At 38.5% G+C, this 19594-nt stretch overlaps 1 protein-coding gene across 9 annotated transcripts in view; it reads right to left on the minus strand.

The window, feature by feature from the left end:
• Window positions 1-12933, minus strand: part of KIF1B (kinesin family member 1B) — a 185663-nt gene extending 172730 nt beyond the window's left edge. For 8 of the 9 annotated variants that reach the window (XM_051988592.1, XM_051988589.1, XM_051988586.1 and 5 more), the window contains exon 1: window positions 12601-12933. The gene's annotated coding sequence lies outside the window, so the exon portion shown is untranslated. The remainder of the gene's footprint in view (window positions 1-12600) is intronic. The other variant, XM_051988593.1, reaches the window with a different exon arrangement.
• Between the last annotated feature and the right edge of the window lie 6661 nt (window positions 12934-19594).

Consider the following 19594-nt stretch of genomic DNA (forward strand, 5'->3'; position numbering starts at 1 on the left):
AAGATTTTGGAACCTGGATTTATCTATGACAAATTATGATTTTAGAGGACTAATGATGAAACACAATCCTTCACTTCTTTTTCAGGAAGTAGATAGTAAGTGTAGAATGCAACATTTATATTTTTTGACAACTAAATGCAGAAATCTGTTTTCTTTGCCATATATATTTGTCACAAGGGTTTGGTTTTTATCTTTTTCAACTGGGAAGGGTAGAAGAAAGGGAGAAAAGAATAATTTTTACTGACTGAAAATATGTATATATGTGTTTTGTATGTGTATAATTTTTAAAAAGAAGATGGAGGTAGGATCAAGCCATAAAGGATAAATATAAACTATGAGAGGTCTTATATGAATAAGCACATGAGATAAGGCTAAGAGGAAAGCTAAAATTACTTGGTTTTTTTTCTTTCATTTTTTCCCTCTTTTTGATCTGATCTTGAGCATGATAAATGTGGAAATATGTTTAGAAGAATTCTACATGTTTAACTTATATTGGATTACTTGCTGTCTGGGGGAAGAGGAAGTGGGGAGAAGAATGGGAGGGGAGAGAGGGAGGAAGAAAAATATGGGACACAAGGGTTTTCAAGTATGAATGTTGAAAACTATCTTTGCACATATTTTTTGAAATTAAAAACTATTATAAAAAAGAGAAAAACTAAAGACAGTAAGTAGGGGTTTGGCTGTTTTTGTTTTAGCAATAAAGAAGAGTATTTGAAAGGGGTACAATCACTGCTGAAATTGGATGAAATAATGATGACAGAAGACCGAGAGAATGTAGAAGTACTTACTTTTTATTTAGGTTCTTAGGCCAAAGAAGATGGCTTTTGGACAGAATGAAAATAAGTAATAAGAAATTAACGGTCAAAATAAGTAAGCAGATAAGATAAGTGAGAGAACACTTCACTGCTCCTGATGAATCCAATTCATCAGCCAGAGATGACCTACATTTCCAGGGTACCAAAAGAACTGGAAGATGTGCTGTGGAGCCATAGGCAGTATGACTTAAAAGACTCGAAAGACAGGAAAACAGGGAAAATGTCTCAGTTTTTTAAAAGGGAAAAATAGTAGTTTTCAAACTCCAGGTTAGTAAACTTTGATTCCTGGAAAAATTCCACCTTAAAGTATCATATTGGCCAAGCCAAGGAAACACCAAAGAGGACAAAGTATTCAGGAGACAGTGGTCAACAGTGTCCAAGTCTTCACAGAAATCAATAAAAGAGAAAAGACACCTTCAGAATTGATTGTTGGTAATTTTTGACAGAGTAGTTTCAGTTTGGCAATGAGGCCTAAAGCCACATTATCAGTGATAAGAATAAATAAACTTTTTTTTTAAATTATAATAGCACTTATGTAGCACTTTGAGGTTTACAAAGTACTATACTTATGTAATCATAAGTTTATCTCTTACCACCCTGTGAGATAGGTGCTATTATGATCTCCATTTTACAGTTGAGGAAACTAAGGCACAAACAAGTTAAATTATGTGCCTAGGGTCACCTAGCTAGTAAGTGTCTGATCTGGGATTTGAACATAAATATATATTTTTTAATTTTCAATATTCAATAATAAAATATTATTTTTCAAAATACATGCAAAGATAAATTTCAACATTCACCTTTGCAAACCTCATGTTCCAAATTTTTCTCCCTCCCTCTCCCCTTTTACCCTCCCCAAGATAGCAAGCAATCCAATATAGGTTAAAAATATGTAATTCTGGGGCAGCTAGATGATGCAGTGAATACAGCACAGGCCCTGAAGTCAGGAGAACCTAAGTTCAAATCAGACCTCAGACATTTAACACTTATTAGCTGTGAGACCCTGGGCAAGTCACTTAACCCCAATTACTTCAAAAAACAACGACAACAACAATGTGCAATTCTTCTAAACATATTTACATATTCAGCATGCTGCTCAAAAAAAAAAAAAAACAGATCAAAAGGGGGAAAAGAAAGAAAAAAAGTAAACATAAAACAATTTTTTTAAAGGTGAAAAAACTATGCTTTGATCCACATTCAATCCTCATAGTTCTCTCTCTAGATGTGGATGGCTCTTTCCATCACAAATCTTTTGGAACTGCTTTGAACCACACCTCATTGCTGAAAAGAGCTAATCCCATCACAGTTGATCATCACATAATCTTATTACTGTGAACAATTGAACACATATATTCCTGACTCCAAGACCTGAGCTCTTACCAAGTACTTTGTATGTAGCAGGGATGGGGGAAAATAAAAAATTAGAGAGAAATAGAGGGATAATTATGGAGGCAAATCCAGAGAATGAAGGAAAGTGCTAGTAAAGAAGACTTCAAGAGAAGATTGAGAATGATTACTCTGGAGAGTGTAATGGATAGAAACCCTTTGAGAATCACTAGTATCAAAGAATTCTCCATTCAACCAATCTGGCAATGAACTTCCATAAATTTACCTCAACTTGGTCACTGGGCAAGAAATATACAGTTTTTTTCAATATTGACTTCTGAAAAGTTAATTCTCTTTGTTTCTGATCTAGATACAATACATATTTATAACATTGGATCCTAATGCTAAAATATCTAAAACCTAATATATTTACCATATCACCTTCATGGAGATTATTTTAAGATTAACAAATTTTGAATAGTTGAAAGACATCAAGTTGATTTCTAATCTTTATTCCATTATTAGCTCTCTGTATCTATGTAGATGACTTTAGACAAACTGCTCAATTTCTATGAATCTACTTTCAAACTGCAAAATCAGGAATAATCATTTATGGAAAGGTTCAGGCAGTTAGGTGGTACAATGGATTGAGCCCCAGCCCTTAAGTCAGGAGAACCTGAGTTCAAATCCAGCCTCAGACACAATACTTACTAGCTGTATGACTGGACAAGCAAGCCACTTAACCCCAACTGCCTAGCCAAAAAAAATAAAGAAAGAAATAGAAAGAAAAGGAAGAGTTCACATAAAGAAGAAATGTATGGAAGTTTTATGAACTGTGTAGTATTGCACAAATGTAAGGATTTCTTTACATTAATGTGAAGTATTTTAGATATTCTTAATTGGAAAAAACTAATAAGGATCTATAGAAGTGAAACATATGAAGCAGTTGAGCAAAAGGAAACAAATAGCAAGTAAGTGATATCTTTAGGTTTAAATTATTTTTAAAGGAATGTAAATTTATTTTTATCAATTTATCATTAATACTATTTTTTAAACTTAATCACTTTAAATAATAAAACTATTCATCTAAAAAATGTATTACAAATTATATGTACCCTAGTAAGAACTTATTTCTTCTTTGTTCTTTGGTAATAAGATACAATAGTAAGAAATTTAAAAAGTTACTATTTACATTAGTCAACTGAAAAGTTACAAGGTTTATCTCTCTCTAGATACAGTAAAAGATCAGAAATTACAGACATAAAACTGCTTGCTCCTAAAGAAAAATAAAAAACACCACCACCCAAACCTCTCAATTATGTAAATCCAATTAAGAAACAAGAGCAACACAGAGCTGAAGAAGGCAAATGGGATGAAAAGTATAATACCATGTGCACAGGTATATACATAGACACACACACACAATTTCTGAAGTTTCAAAGAGATGCTCAATATAACCATCTCAATATAACCATTTCTATCACCATCTGCATGCCCATTTTCAGTTCAATTCACTGCTACTTTGACCATACATATCATTTCAAACCATAAGAAATCAAAATGGAACATGGCTTAGAATTACTCTAATCATTTGGCTTTTATCTTATCCCAATTCTGATCTCATGGCACTTTCCTTTGAAGATCAGAAAAACCTGATCTTATCAAGTCCTTAAAACACGTATAAGAAAGATGTAATGTTTGGGAAATAAATGATTGCCTAGGTTGTGGTATATTAATTAATTAAATATATATTATTATTATATATTATTATAATTAATATAACATTATGGCCCCATCAAAATTATAAAGAGAAAGGAAACATGACAATAAACAGCAAGTAGGCCTCAGAGTTAGAAAGACTTGGATTCAGGTTTGGCCTCAATTAATAAATTCATGTTATCTTGGGCAAGTTATTAGCCTCTCAGTGTTCTGGGTAACTCCAGGTCAGTGGGGTCAAACTTAAATGAAAGGGGTGCCACTAATCCTACACAAGCTGCATATTGACTTAGTTTTAAAATGTTATCCAAGTTTTATTGCACGTTTATTTTGTTAAAATGTTTCCCAATTACATTTCAATCTAGTTCAGGCTGAGGTATTACTGGGAGCAAACTTTGATAACTAGTATGTTCAAGTCACTTTCTTTTCTAATTCATCCATTATCTAGACATTAAAGTGATTTTCCAAAAGTGGGTCTGATCACATCTGCCTATCTTTCTCTCTTACTTACTCTTGAACTTCCACACATACCCCAGTTCTCCAACGCCTGCCAAATCAATAAACTCCACTTGCTTCCTGATGCCTCCAGGATAAAATACAAAATGCTTAGTCTGGTATTCAAAGCCCTTTATAACCTTGCTCTCTGACATGTAACCTTCAATCCAATGACACTAGTCCTCCTGGATATTCCACACTGCTCCTCTCAACTTGAGATATTTTCTCTGGCTGTCTCCCATGCCTGGATTGTTCTTCCTCCTCAATTCCAACTACTGACCTCCCTGGTTTCATTTAAATACCACTAAAATCCCACCTTCTCTGGGAAGTCTTCTGTAATTCCTCTTAATCCCAGTGCTTCCCTCTGTTAATTATTTCCTATTCATTCTGCATATAGCTTGCTTTGTATCTATTTCTTAGCATGTTGCTTCTCCCATTAGATTGTAAACTCCTTGAAGGCAAAGACTCTTCTTGTATCCCCAGGGCTTAACACAGTGCCAGGCACAAAGGATATCTAATAAATGTTGACTGATTCATAGACTATAAACTGCAGGGAAAGTACTAACCTGGACTAATAGGGGGAGTTGACTTGTCCCTATCAAAATCACAGGTCCAATCTCTCAATCTCTATGAAGAATGCAAGGAAAGGTTGAGAACTCTACAAAGTAATTGAATCAGAGGATTAGAACCATACAGAAACTGACAAATCTACAAGACACAGAGTTAGAACTAGAAGAAACCTTTAATGACTATCTAGACTGGGGAAAGGGAGTCATAACTATGATCTAATAGGTTCATGCTAAAAATACTTAACTACTTAAGCAGCAAATAATTGCCCAATTATGTTACAAAAATAATATTCCATTGTGAACCAGATTCAAGACTGTTTGTCTGGTGATGGCCCAAATATGCCAAATTTTTGTTTAAAAAAAAAAGACAACATTGAAATTAAATTAAAAATTATGAAAATTATCTGAAAGAGATGTAGCATCCAAAATATGTAACAACTAACAGATATACACAAACATCTCATTTCTCTACTGATGAATGGTTATATATGTATTTATATTGGTTAATTGTTTGCATATCTTAGATATGCAAGGAATTGTCTGTTGTGATATGGGAGCCACCTGTCAGTGGCTGCTGGAGGTCTAACTCAGACCTGTAGAATGGATCTCTTCACGTGAGAAGATGATATCAATACAAAGAGACTGAGAGGCAGTTGCTGTTCTCTGACCTCTCTCCTCTTCCCTCTTGCCTCCAATTTGTTTCATTCCCAATCCACAAGGAACATCTGCAAAGCCTGCTTTGCAACTCCTTCAAGTTTATGATTCACAGCTGTGGAAGCTCTCAGAGAACTGGCCTGCCCCTTCACCTAGGCATGGCCCTGAACTATACTATGAAAATATATTTTAAAAATATTATGAAAAAATAATAAAAAAATATTATGAACATACTAGCTCCAAGTCAGTAAGGGAAATGAAAATCAAAATGCCCCAACGTATCACCTAACAAGAAGAAAAATTGCACAGATGCATTCTCCAGTTGATAAATGGTCAAAGGATATGAACAGACAATTTTCAGATGATGAAATTGAAACTATTTCCACTCATATGAAAGAATGTTCCAAATCACTATTGATCAGAGAAATGCAAATTAAGACAACTCTGAGATACCACTACACACCTGTGAGATTGGCTAAGATGACAGGAAAAAATAATGATGAATGTTGGAGGGGACGCGGGTAAACTGGGACACTGATGCATTGTTGGTGGAGTTGTGAACGAATCCAATCATTCTGGAGAGCAATCTGGAATTATGCCCAAAAAGCAGTGCTACTACTGGGCTTATACCCCAAAGAGATACAAAAGAAGGGAAAGGGAGATGTATGAGCCCAAATGTTTGTGGCAGCCCTGTTTGTAGGGGCTAGAAACTGGAAAATGAATAGATGCCCATCAAGTGGAGAAAATTGTGGTACATGAATGTTATGGAATATTATTGTTCTGTAAGAAATGGCCAGCAAGATAAATACAGAGAGGCTTGGAGAAACTTACATGAACTGATGCTAAGTGAAATGAGCAGAACCAGAAGATCATTATATACTTCAACAACGATACTATATGAGGATGTATTCTGATGGAAGTGATTTCTTCAACAAAGAGAAGATCTAACTCAGTTTCAATTGATCAATGATGGACAGAAGCAGCTACACCCAAAGAAAGAACACTGGGAAATGAATATAAACTGCTTGCATTTTTGTTTTTCTTCCCGGGTTATTTTTACCTTCTGAAACCAATTCTTCCTGTGCAACAAGAGAATCGTTCAGTTCTGATCGCATATATTGTATCTAGGATATACTGTGACATATTTAACATGCATAGGACTGCTTGCCATCTGGGGGAGGAGGTGAAGGAAGGGAGAGGAAAAGCTGGAACAGAAGTGAGTGCAAGGGATAATGTTGTAAAAAAATTACCCAGGCATGGGTTCTGTCAATAAAAAGTTATAATTATTAAAAAAAAGAAAAATAGCATAGATGACAAAAGACTGGAATAGTCAATGTTGGACAGTTGTAAGAAGAAAAGCACATTGGAGCATTGTTGATGGAAATGTAAATCAGTATAATTCTGGAAAGCAATTTGAAATTATGAAACAAAGTAACGTAAATGTCTATTTGGTCCAGAGATTCCATTACTTAGTTTATATCCCAAGGAGGCAAATCATATTAAGATGATCCACATGCACACCAAAATATTTATAGCACCATTTCTTTGTAGTAGCAAAGAACTGGAAACAAAATACAAGTCTATCAATGGGGAATGACTAAGTGAATTGATGCACATGAATGTAACATGATGAAAGTAATGATGAATGAGTTGCATTCAGAGAACATGAAAAAGTCTATATGAAGTGACACAGAATGAAATAATCAAGAAAACAATATATACAATGATTACAACAAAGTAAATGGAAAGAACCCCCTAAAAAAGTTTTTAAATGATTGTTGCAAAATGATAAAGAATAAGCATGGCTCTAACAAAAAAATAATTTGAGAAGTTTTATACACCCCACTTCTTTTCAGAGGTGTAAAGTCCACAAAGGCTGTACATGGTATATATTTTCAGACATTTTCTGATATATTGATCATTTATACTGATTATTTTTCATCTTCCTTACTGTCTTTAAAAATGTTATTTGTTGGGGGCAGCTAGGTGGCATAATGGATAGAGCACCAGCCCTGAAGTAAGGAGGACCTGAGTTCAAATTTGACCTCAGACACTTAACACTTCCTAGATATTTGACCCTGGGCAAGTCAGTTAATCCCAACTGCCTCAGTAAAAAAAGGAAAAAAAAGTTATTTGTTGCCATATCAATGAAGTATTTTAAGAAAAAATGAAAAATATAAAGTGAAAAGGAGTAGACAGAACTTCAGAGGGCTTAGAAATTCAGAGCAAAAGCATTTTTTTGTTTCATCAATGTGAATTATTTCACTTGGTTGGCTTTACTTTGTTAACCAAGGGTGTTAAGATTTTATTCCCTATTATGTATGTATCTTAAGTCTTTGCTTGCAATTAAATTTATAATGATAATAATTATATTTACAATAAAAAACTGCTTTCTTTTTAATTCCAAAAAGAAAATGCATTAAACTAGATTGGTCAGAAATTGAGATTTTTGGCAAAGAAATATCAACCATTCACTAAAATGTTTTAAATAATTTCCTTTTCAAAAGAAAATAGACCATTATAGTAATTTTAGTAAAAAATAAAAGTACTTTCCTTTTTCTTATTTAACAATAATGGATATATAATCCTTTTGATTTTATACTTCTTTGATAATAACATTAATGATGGTTATCTCATACAATTGTTACAAAGAATAATACACTACAACTTACTCAAATACACCACTGTTCTCTGGGTAACTTAAAAGTTTAACTCTTTATAGACTGGTATTTCATGCTTTACAATCATAAGCATCACCAAAAGAATATTGGATTGGATGGGTCATGTAGCACAAACAAAGAATAATTGATGGAGGGAAAGTCCTGTGTTCCATTGAAGTTCCCTTGAACCAATTCATTCCAAGTCAGAGGGTATAAAAAAGGAAGGCTCCACCCACCCACTCCCACTGCCAATATGATAGATGGAGTCTGTGAATATTTGCAGGAGGATATGGACAAGAGTATGGATGAATAAGATGAATTTAGCCATACACTGATGGATATTTAGCAAAGTAAACATTGCCATAAAAAAGACAGTTAATTACAGAGTAATTTCATTCTCTTTTGAATTTTCATTCTCTTATCAAAACCTAACCACAGGTAAATCTGACTAAAGTAAGAGTCCTGGGTGGGGGGTGGGGAGGGGGAGGGAAGACTATAAAGCAAATTATCCTGATAGATCCTATTTTGTCATTTATTTTTTTATGACAAAAAAATGTATCCTTGGGTTAAAGGTCTGATAGTTTGACAAATCAAATAGCTTGCTATTCTGCTTTTAGTAACCACAATATTTTAGAGCAGAATAAGACAGAATTTTCTATTCAATGGAGCTCAAACCATTTCTAAGCATGAGATTAAAAATTCTTAATTTAAATATGAAGCATAATATAAATCATTAAGCATTGCAGAGGCCACAAAAGTCACATAAGACACAGTCTCCTATCTTCATAGGAGCTTACAATCTAGTTGGGAGAGCAAACTCCGACACAGGCAACAAAAATTATTGCAATTTGGATCACTTTTGGCTAGTTGATGGAAGTAATAAGGGGTAAAATTCTTAGTTGTTATAGAAAATAGAATGAATAAAAAAGAATGAGTTTGGTCACTTCATGATACTTACAATCTACAAGTGGGAATCTATACATAAATACCTTTTAGTCTTTACTTAGGCATCCAATATTAATTGATAACAATCCTAGAAAGATATCTAAAATGGTCATTGCTTCAACTAGGAAGAAATTCTACCTCAGGAAAAAAGTCAAGGACACATTTTCATAGACTTTCTGCATGTTAATCATGCTGGTATCAATTTTTTCTAATTTTTCTAACAATCTAATTATTAAAAAATAAAAGGAGTTTCTAGAATCTTTTGTTTCTGTTAACATTCCTACACAAATTGGAAAAATTCACTACTGTCCATTAAACAAGGCCAATTTTTCAAAGAGACAGTTATAGAATGTAGACTGGAAATGTCATTAATTTCAAATCCATCAGAAAATAAGCCATGTCAAATAACAAGATATATTTCTTTCAGAAAAAGACTTGTTAGGGTCAGCAACCTTAGGAAGGGGTATATAAGAGAACAGAGAAGCCTAATTCTTTATTTTTTGTACAGGCCAAGACAACAGTCAGGAAAATAATCTAGAGTGAATCACTTTGCCTTGGAAACACTTTGTTGGCAGACTATTCTTAGGTATTTATTCACTGCATAGATTCAAACTGGAAAACATGAAAGAAAGGAAAAAGAAGGAACTGGATTCATATCTAGTCTTGTAAAGGAAAAAACAGCCAATTCTAAAACCTGGACACTATAATCAGCTGGATAAATTTTAGAAAAGTATTTGGCTTTCACAAATACCTAAGATTTTGCTGCCTCCATATCTGATTCATAATTCAGCTAATCAGCTCTCACACAAAAATAAATAAATAAATGTTGAAAACAGATTAGATGGAATTCTCCAATCATTTTTAAAAAATTAATCTTTTTAAAAAATATTTGTATAATTAGGGGAAACAAAATTATATAGCCAATTTCAAATTGTCATATTTTTAATTCAGTTTGAAAATGATTTAGTATCTACCTGAACTACAATATTGCACAGGAATTTCCAAACCTTTAAAAGGAAGGCTTAAAACCAAAATGATTAAAGTTGTATGTGCTATTTTTATATAATAAATTCAGTTATTTAACTGATTTCAAGAAATCCTTTTTTCCCAATAATAGGAATATATTACATAATATATAAGAACACATATATAATATATTATGTGATGTGTATTATATATAAATAAAAACATAGAATATATAATAAGAATCTATAATAAGAACACAAAGGCTGGAAGCTGATCTCCCAAAGTCCCATTCCAGCCCGGTGACTGTAGATAACACATGGTGTTGAGTTCTCAACTTGAAATGAAATAATATAAAGGTCTCTGATAATGTGAAAGATTAACCTTCCACCATATGATCAATTGGTAATCTAATTTTCTTTAGATAATCAACTATTATTCTAACTAAACCATGAAACATGTCAGACTTTACTGTTTATCTGAAGTAATACTGAGTAAAGATTTAAATCAGAATTATGCTACAGAAACAAAATGGCACCCTTTTCCTAAAATCGAAGATGATACATCTCAAACGTTGCCACATGCTAAAGACTGCACTTCCATTTAAAGATATGACAGGTACTCAGAAACATAGGATGACACAAAGCAGTATGTGTAATAAGTGAAGCAACCACCTAAAAGATCCCCTGTGGGCAGTCTAACTCAAGATTACATAAAAATAGCTAGTGACCATAGTTATAATGGTGGACCAAGCCTCCCTTATCAGAGTATTTTTATTTAACATTCACAGTTATATATCCTTTAAAGATAAGCAAAATATGCTGAATCAAGTACCTACCAGGATTAATCTTAGCACAAATCCTATTTGCTCATGAATAATATCTTTAGGCAAGCCCACTCAGTAACACATCATATCTTATGCTAAGCTAAGGCAAAAGAGAAATCTTGAGGGCAGTTCAGATTTGTTGTCAATTTTACAATTCACTAATGAAAAAATATGACCTGAAAGCTCAATTCTGCTTTTAAGAAATGGACTGTATTGTTTTGTTTTATATGAACAATGACTAGCCTACTCCAGCAGCTTCCCAACCCCCACAACTTGGCCTCTAATGCAACCAGTCACCCTGAAAGCAGCCAGGACTGTCATTCCGTACCTTCCAGCAGCCCGGACTTGGATCCTAAAGGATTGTCAGATCATCCTCCCAATATGGCTGCCATGGTAATTCTATTCTGTGAATACAGAGACTACATACAGCCTTTACCACATCTGGACATTACTAAATAAGATCCTTCCTTTTCAGGCCCTCTCCTCTTTTGAGCCTTCAAACCTTTAGTTTTTCCTACTTTTAGGGGTCTCTTATTTAATCGGTGGTCTCAAAAAAAAGGAATAATTACAAGCCTCCTGATTGGAGCCTTGAATGACAGCAAAAACCTGAAAAACTGAGAGTGCAAGATTTCTAAAGAAAAAATCGCCTTTCTATAGAAAGAGTAGTAGACAAGACTCAGAACCTCCCCCATCCCCTCTGAAAATAAATTAACCAGTTTGTCCGTGAGCCATTGGAAAGTACCACCAGAAGAATCCTGGCATCCAACTGCCCAGAGATCAAGTTAGTCCCCATCAGCACCTTGGAGGTTGGAGCAACAAAAACACAGTGGGCCTGAAGTCTTGCAAGAAAGGGAGAGTAAACAACAGGGAGAAAGCGAATCAAATCCACAATCAAAGCCCTAAGTTGCTAACCCAGGCAAAGAAACACTACGAGGAGGGGCAGCACGCTAACCACTCATCCGAGGAAATAATAAACCCGATTCCCTTCTGTGGGGAGGGAGGGAAAAAGAGAGAGGCAGAGCAAGAGGGGGTGGGGGGGAGACGGGGGTGGAGAAAGGGAGGATAACGGGGAGAAAAGAGAAAAAAAGAAAGAGGAAGGGGGTAGAAAGGGAAGAAGGAAAGAAAGGGAGGGAGGGAGGATGAGAGGGAGGGAGAAGTCCATTTGATCTCCTCCCTGCAATACCAGCTGTCAGAGGGGAAAGGATGCCCAGAAGCTTCCCTGATTCCACCCCCACCCCCCCACACAAAGTGGGGTCCCCCTCCCCAGTTGCACACCTCCCTCCGGATCCTGTAAGAATTGGGGGAAGTGGTGTAGCGGGGGGGGGGGGGGGGGGGAGGGGAACGTTGGGCAGGCTCGGGGGAGGGAGGGTTCGCCCGAATTCCTGGCCCTCGCCGGCCTGTCAATCGCCACTAAAGCGTCCCCCGCCCTCAATCCTTTCTGGGCGCTCCCCCTCTCTCCGCCCCAGTCTGCCCGCGGCCGCGCGCCCCCTCCCCTCTCTCCCCCGGGGCTGCGCGCCCATTCCCCTCTCCTCCCTCCCCTCCCCTGAGGCCGCGCGCCCCCTCCTCGCGCCCCCTTCCTTCTCCTCTGGCCCCCAACGGCCCCCCCTCCGGGTCCTCCTCCCCGGCCTCACCTCAGGACCCAGCGCCGAGCCGGGGCGTGGGCGCAGCGGCAGTGTTGGAGAAGCAGGAGAAGAAGGAGAAGCGGTAGCCGCAGTCAGCAGGAGCCGGGTCGGACAGCGAAGGCGCGCCGCAGCACCACCCAGAGAGGAGCTGCCGCCTGGGGCTGGAGCCGTAGAGCGGGTCGGCCCGAGCCCGTCATGGCGAGGCGCGGCCCCGCATCCCAGGGGCGACACGGGGGCACCGAGGGAGGCAGGGACGCGGTTGTGCAGGGGGCTGCGACTCCCACGACGGCCGCGGTCACACTGGCCCGGCTGAGGCGGCGGCGGCGGCGGGCGGCGAAGGCGACAGTGGCGGATCCGCCCCAAGCCCCGCCCCGCCCCCGCTCCCTTCAGCCGCCAGCACCGCCCTCACCCTCTCGGAGCGTCACGGAATCCACCTCCCAACCCAAGAGACTGGCACCGCCTCCAGCCAATGAGGAAGCAGAATCCGAGGCGTTCCGAGCCTATAGGAGCAAAGGCGGGCCGGAGCAGGGGTGGGGGGCCGCTAGAGGGGCGAAAATTCTCGGGGACACCCACACAGCGCACCCTGGTGGCCCGGGAGCCCGAGCGGGCGGGGAGGGTACCCAGAGGGAGGGAGACCTGCTGGGCCTTTGCTAAAGGTCATCTCGTCTATGCAGCCCGACCCACGAGCCGGCCTAGAACAGCCGGACCCTCGTTGGCCGTCGGGCCCCGCTCCAGGTCCTGAATCACGGGGCCCGGAGAAGGCTCGAGCTCCCGGAGCTGGGGCCGGGCGAGCTCAGAGGGTCATCCAGACACCCCGCGGGCCTGAGCACGAATCGCCCCCCTTAGCATTCCTGTAAGCACGCGCTTCGGCCTCTGCTTGCAGACTGAGCTCAGCCCAGCCCGAGGCCGGTGAGCTCCGGGGGCTCCCGAGGGGCTTCCCACAAAAGCCCGAATCTGCCTCATGCGCCCCCTCTCCAGGCCCTCGTCCTGCCACCGCAAGGGTTCTTCCACTCAAACGTTTCCAGCCTGCTCTAACAGCCAAAACATTCGTTTAGCCAGTTAGTGGATAAAATGGTCACTAAGCGCCCGTTAGGTGCCACAGACTGTGCTAAACACTGAAGGCACAAAGAAAGGCAAAACCCGCTAATCTGGAGGGAGAGGGGATTGATTACCAAACCTCAGTTCGATCCAGTTTCTCGGGACCCTGCTGCTGTACAAGTTGTTCATAAAACGAAAACAAAATGTTAGAGGATCACTTTGGATTACATAATGTTTCCTATATTGTTACTTTGGGACCTTTCTTTAAAGGAAGATTTCTTTAACTGTGTTTTAAAGAAGTGAATTTAAAATGTCTTAAGAACATTAAATAGATGGTTTAAAAAAAAAAAAAAAAGCTCTCAAGATACTCACGATGTAATTGAGAGGATCAACATGCAAACAACTATATACAAACAAGCCCTGTACAAGGAAATAATCCAGAGATGGAAAACGCTAGACTTAAGGAAGATAGGGAAAGGATTCTTGCATAAGGTAGGACTTTAACTCGGACTAGAAGGAAGTCAAGATGATGGAGAGCATTTCAGGAATGGTGAAAATGCATGGTATTTAGAGATGGAGTGCAGTGTTTGACAAACAAGGAGGCGAGTATCACTGAAATGAAGACTATTCAGTGTGGTATAAGGAGGTGTAAGAAAATTGCAAAAGTTGAGGTAGGGCAGGTTAGGAAGAGGTCCCCAAAGTGCAAAGGCGACACTAAAATATAAAATGCCATCTCAGTCTTTGGAAAGTTAAGTGTAGTTGTGGAGATAAGACATGCATGAAAAACATTTAGAATATAGCTCATTTCATTCCACAAAGATAAGTAAAAGTTCCTCCTTTCCTTCAAAGAGCAGAGCATTTAATAAAACCCAATAGTCTCAACTCTCTTATCTTAAAAGATAAGGTGGCTCTCCTTGTCAAGGTTCCTCCATTTGTACCCTTGACCCCATCTCAGGAACTCTATTAATTGTTCCTTCTCTTTTATCTTCACTTTCTCCCTCCTCTTCCTCCTCTATATCTGGCAAACAAGCAAAAGTCTCCTCAATCCCCCTTAAAAAACAAAACAAAACAAAACAAACAAAAAAAAAAAAACAAAAAAAACCTCCTCTATTGACCCTGCTATACTTTCACAAATGTTCTCTCTGTCTCTGTCTCTGTCTCTCTCTTCTTGTCTATCTGTCTCACTGTCTTCCCCATTTCTTCTTTCTCTCTTCTACCTTTGCTAAACTTCTAAAAAAGAGAAATCCTTATTCATTGTTTCACCACCCACTTCAATTCTTGTTAATGGGCTTCCAACAACCACTCTACTGATAATGACCTATTCTCAGTTACTCCTCCTCAGCTTCACTGTAGGATTTGACACATAACAATGCTCTCTTACTGGATCCTTTTTCCTCTCTTGACTTTTGTGTCATGGTTCTCTCCTGGTTCTCCTACCTGTCTGACCACTTCTTTCTCGCTGATTCATCCTTCTCCACCTGCCCCTGAGTGTGGGTGTCCTTCAAGGTTCTGGCCTTGACCCTTTGCATTCTGTTGCAGTGATCTCACCTCCCCATGGCAGACACCTCCCCAGTTTGTAAATCCAGCCCAGTTGCTCTTCCTGAGATTCCAGGCTTGCAACATCAACCACAGACGATACCTTTCCACTTAAGTATCCCACCAGCACTTCACTATGCCCAAAATTGAAGGCACCATCTTCCATTCCAAACCTACTACCTTCTCCAAAATACTCAATTTTTACTAATAATAAATCATCTTCCTTCATCTTCCCAGTTAGATAAATTCTGGTCCTCTTCAATTTTTCTTTCTTCTTCACTTATATTCAGTGTTAACAAGTTCCACTGATTTTACTTTTACAATCTCTCATGAATTTGTCTCCTCCTTTCTATTCATGCTGCTTCCACTCTAGTTCAGTTCCTCATGGCATCTCATCTGATCCAGCTCACTCAGTGTGGACATAGCTCCTTTGGTCTGTCCGGAGCACACTTTTCTCTAGTCCCACTATCCTTAGCAGGTATCATCAGCTCCTATGGGTTCAACGATTTTCATGTAAATGACTCCCAGATCTCTATCCAGCTCTAAAGACTCCTGAACTCATCCATCATTACCAATTATCTGCCTGAAATCACTACCTGGATGTCCCATGTGCATATGGGCATGCACAGTTCAAAACATCAGAAAGAGAATTCTTTATATTTCCCCCAACTCAGACCTAAAGCCCTTCTTTTCTTATTTTTATGGTGCTAATTCTAAATTATCTCTCTGCTTTAATCCTCACAAAACTATATTCAAACTAATACCTCTGTATACAAGTGTACCGCTGTAACAAAGCAAAATGTAACCTCTGACCATCCCTCAAAGTATCAATTTCATTGGATAGCACCTTGATTAGAATTGTTTTGTATTTGTTATGAGTTACTCCTGGATATTACTTGGGATTTTAGAAATAACAGTATCCAGAGGCTGCCTCCATGTCATCAATTTCCTCCATGTACTCTCTATTCCAGTTAGAGGAGAAAGTTTGCCAGCCAGTTTAATTCATTAGGGATTCAGAGAGCTCCAAAATCCAGATTTCCAAATCACTTCTTCAAATTTCCATATTTCTGTTAATGGAACTATCATCTTTCAAGTCACCTAGATTTGCCAAACTTAGATTCATTCTCTCCCTCTCCCCACAAAATTATCCTATTAGTCATCACTTCTGGTTAATTTTGCCTCTATCACATCATGTGCATCTATTTGCTTTTCCTCACTCACAGGATCTCCATCCTAGTTCAGCCCTCATTACCTCTCTCTGCAGTTGTTGTTGCTGTCCTTGGTAACTGAAGAAGACTAAAATGACACTGTGATATCTGGGTCAGGGTACAGTGTGTCTGACTGACTGATCAGACCAATAATAGCTCAGAAAGAAGGCCCTACCACAGGTTGGGTACAAATAGTCCATATGTCCACTTGGAAGGAGATGTTTCTAAATCTGTGTTTCTCATGTTTCTGTTGAGCTACTGCAATTCTTTGCTCAATTTCTTTGATGTAGGTAAACCCTGATAACAGTCCTGGGCCAGTGTTCATGTCTCACAATCAACTCCAAAGTTCTTCAGAAAGCCCTTGAAAGTGTTCTTATATTTCTTCTTCTGATCTCCACGTGAGTACTTGTCTTGTATGAGTTCTTTAAAAAAAAGTCTTTAGGGGAAAGCATGTTTGACATTCGAACAACATGGCCAGCCCAGCAGAGTTGTGCTCTCTGCAATAGAGTGAATTCTTGGCAGTTCAGCTCAAGAGATGATCTTGCTGTCTGGTACCCTATCCTGCCCTGCCGGGTGATCTTCAGAATCTAATTAAGAAGTGATTCAATTTCCTGATATGGCACTGGGAGGCTGTTCAGGCTTTACAGATTATTGCAATAGCTTTCTCATGGATTTCCCACTGTTGGTCTCTTCCCTCCCCTCTCTATTCAGTCTTCTATGAAGATGCTAACGGTACATAAATCTGGTGGTATCTCACCTCTACTCAGTAATCATCAGTGGCTCTAGGATAAAATACAAAATCTTCAGCCTGTTTCTTAAAGCCCTTTACAATCTGGATCCAGCTCTATCACCTTACCAATCTTAATTTATATCAATTTCCTCCATGTACTCTCTATTCCAGTTAGAGGGGAAAGTTTGCCAGCCAGTTTAATCAATCTATTAACAAGCAGTTAAGTGCTTTCTACATTGCAGGCACTCTGCTAAGTGGTATCAATGCAAAGGTAAAAGCACAACAATCACTTCCCTGAAAGAATTTATATTTTAAAAGAAGAAATAACTAAGGTAGACAGCAGGTAACCTTGAGTAGAAGGTTGTTCGAATACATGGGAGGAACCACCTGACAGTGGCTGCTGGAGATCCAACCCAGAATGGATCTCCTCTTGGGAGAGGATGAGACAAGGAGACTTGAGAGGCAGTTGCTGTTCTCTGGCCTCCCCACTGAGAGGCCATTGTGCGGTCTGACCTCTCCCCTCTTCCCTCTGCTTCCAATTTATCTCATTCCCAGTCTGCAACACCTGTGTCAGCAAAGGCTGCCCTGCAACTCCTTCAGATGCTATGATTCACAACTGTGGAGACTCTCGGAGAATTGACCTGTCCCTTAACAGAAGGTAATGAATAGAGAGACTAGAAAGGCCTCCTGCAGAAGGTTACATGTCTACTAAAGATGAACTAAACCAGGGCTTCTAAGAGGCAGAAATTAACAGGGAAAGCATAATATGGAGATGGGAGATGGAACAACTGAAAGTGAAATAGAGAGCAGGCTACTATGTTTGGATTAGAGTGCAAGTCTCTGAAAGAAAGGCAAAAAGGTAATTAGTGGAAAGCCTTTTATTTCCTACATCTATTTTTTTTGGTTTCTAATACTTCCACCACTTAGTACTTTCCCTAGCCATTACTCTTTTCTCATTTCCTGGTCTCAACTAAGAGTGAGCCAGTTCAGTTCTACATTGCCTTTTAGTCTCCAATTCATTGTATTCTTATTCTAGCACCACTCATTTTCTCTTTCTTTTGGGAGAGAGAAGGGTGACAAGGGATAAATGATGTTTTTAGAAGCACACAGCTAATAAGTGTCTGAGACTACATTTGAACTCAGGTCCTCCTAACTCCAGAGCCAGTGTTCTATCCACTGCACCACCTAGTGCCCCTGGGCTGGATTATGGACTCTTTTAACATAAGTATAATATCCAGAATTAGAGAGTGAGAATGGACTCTGAAAGCTATAATTTAGGAAGGATATTGATAAGCTGGAGGAGAATCAGTCAACTAATATTTATTAAGTACCTGTTATGTGACTGGCACAGTGCTAAGCTCTGGGACTAAAAAGAAAGGTTAGAAAAGATAATCCCTCTTTTCAAGATGTTCAAAATTGAATAGGAGAGAAAATATGAAACTCTGCAAAAACAAACCAGATAGTAAAAATTGGAGGTAATTAACAGAAGAAAGGCATTGAGATTAGAGCGGCTTTTGAAAAGGTTTATTATTATTAAAGCTTTTTATTTTCAAAACATATGCATAGATAATTTTCACTGTTCAACCTTGCAAAACTTTGTTCCAATTTTTTCCTTCCATTCTCCCTCTCCCTCCCCTAGACAGCAAGGAATGCAATATAAGTTAACCATATGCAATTCTTCTATACATATTTCCACATTTATCATGCTGCACAAGAAAATCAGATAAAAAAGGGAAAAAAGAAAAAAGAAAACAAAATGCAAGCAAACAACAACAAAAGAAGTGAAAATACTATGTTGAGATCCACCCTCAGTTCCCACAGGCTTCTCTCTGGGTGTAGATGGCTCTCTTCATCACAAGACCATTGGAACTGGGCTGAACTGTTGAAAAGAGCCACGTTCATCAGAATTGATCATTGTATGATGTTGTTACTGTGAAAAATGATCTCCTGGTTCTACTCACTTCATTTAGCATCACTTCATATAGGTCTTTCCAGAACTTTCTGAAATCATTCTGCTAATCATTTCTTATAGAACAATAATATTTTTTAATATTTTCAAGTTTCCAGTGAATCATCATGGTATGGGATGATCCTGGATTTTTCAAGGTTATATAGAGCATGAGCTCTAACAGTTTCTACTCTGCTGGAAAAATTTTAAATATTGTTTCAATGATAAGTCTTATCTCCTTTCAAAAGATTATTCTTATTAAGGGTGGCTAGGTATTACAACAAATAAAGTGCTGGGCTTCAAATCAGGAAGACCTGAATTCAAATCCAACCTTAGATACTTCCTTATCCTTGGTAAATCACTTAATCTGTTTTCCTCAGTTTAAAAATGGGGATACCGCCCAGGGTTGCTGAATATATAAATAATATTGTAAAGCACTTATCACAATATCTAGCACATAATAATTATTCGTCTCCCCTTCATTAAGTCCTGTCTACTCTTTTACCCCCCCCCCTTTCATTAAGTACGTACAGAAAGGATCTG

This window comes from Antechinus flavipes, chromosome 3, assembly GCF_016432865.1.
Source record: "Antechinus flavipes isolate AdamAnt ecotype Samford, QLD, Australia chromosome 3, AdamAnt_v2, whole genome shotgun sequence".
Lineage (NCBI taxonomy): Eukaryota > Metazoa > Chordata > Mammalia > Dasyuromorphia > Dasyuridae > Antechinus > Antechinus flavipes.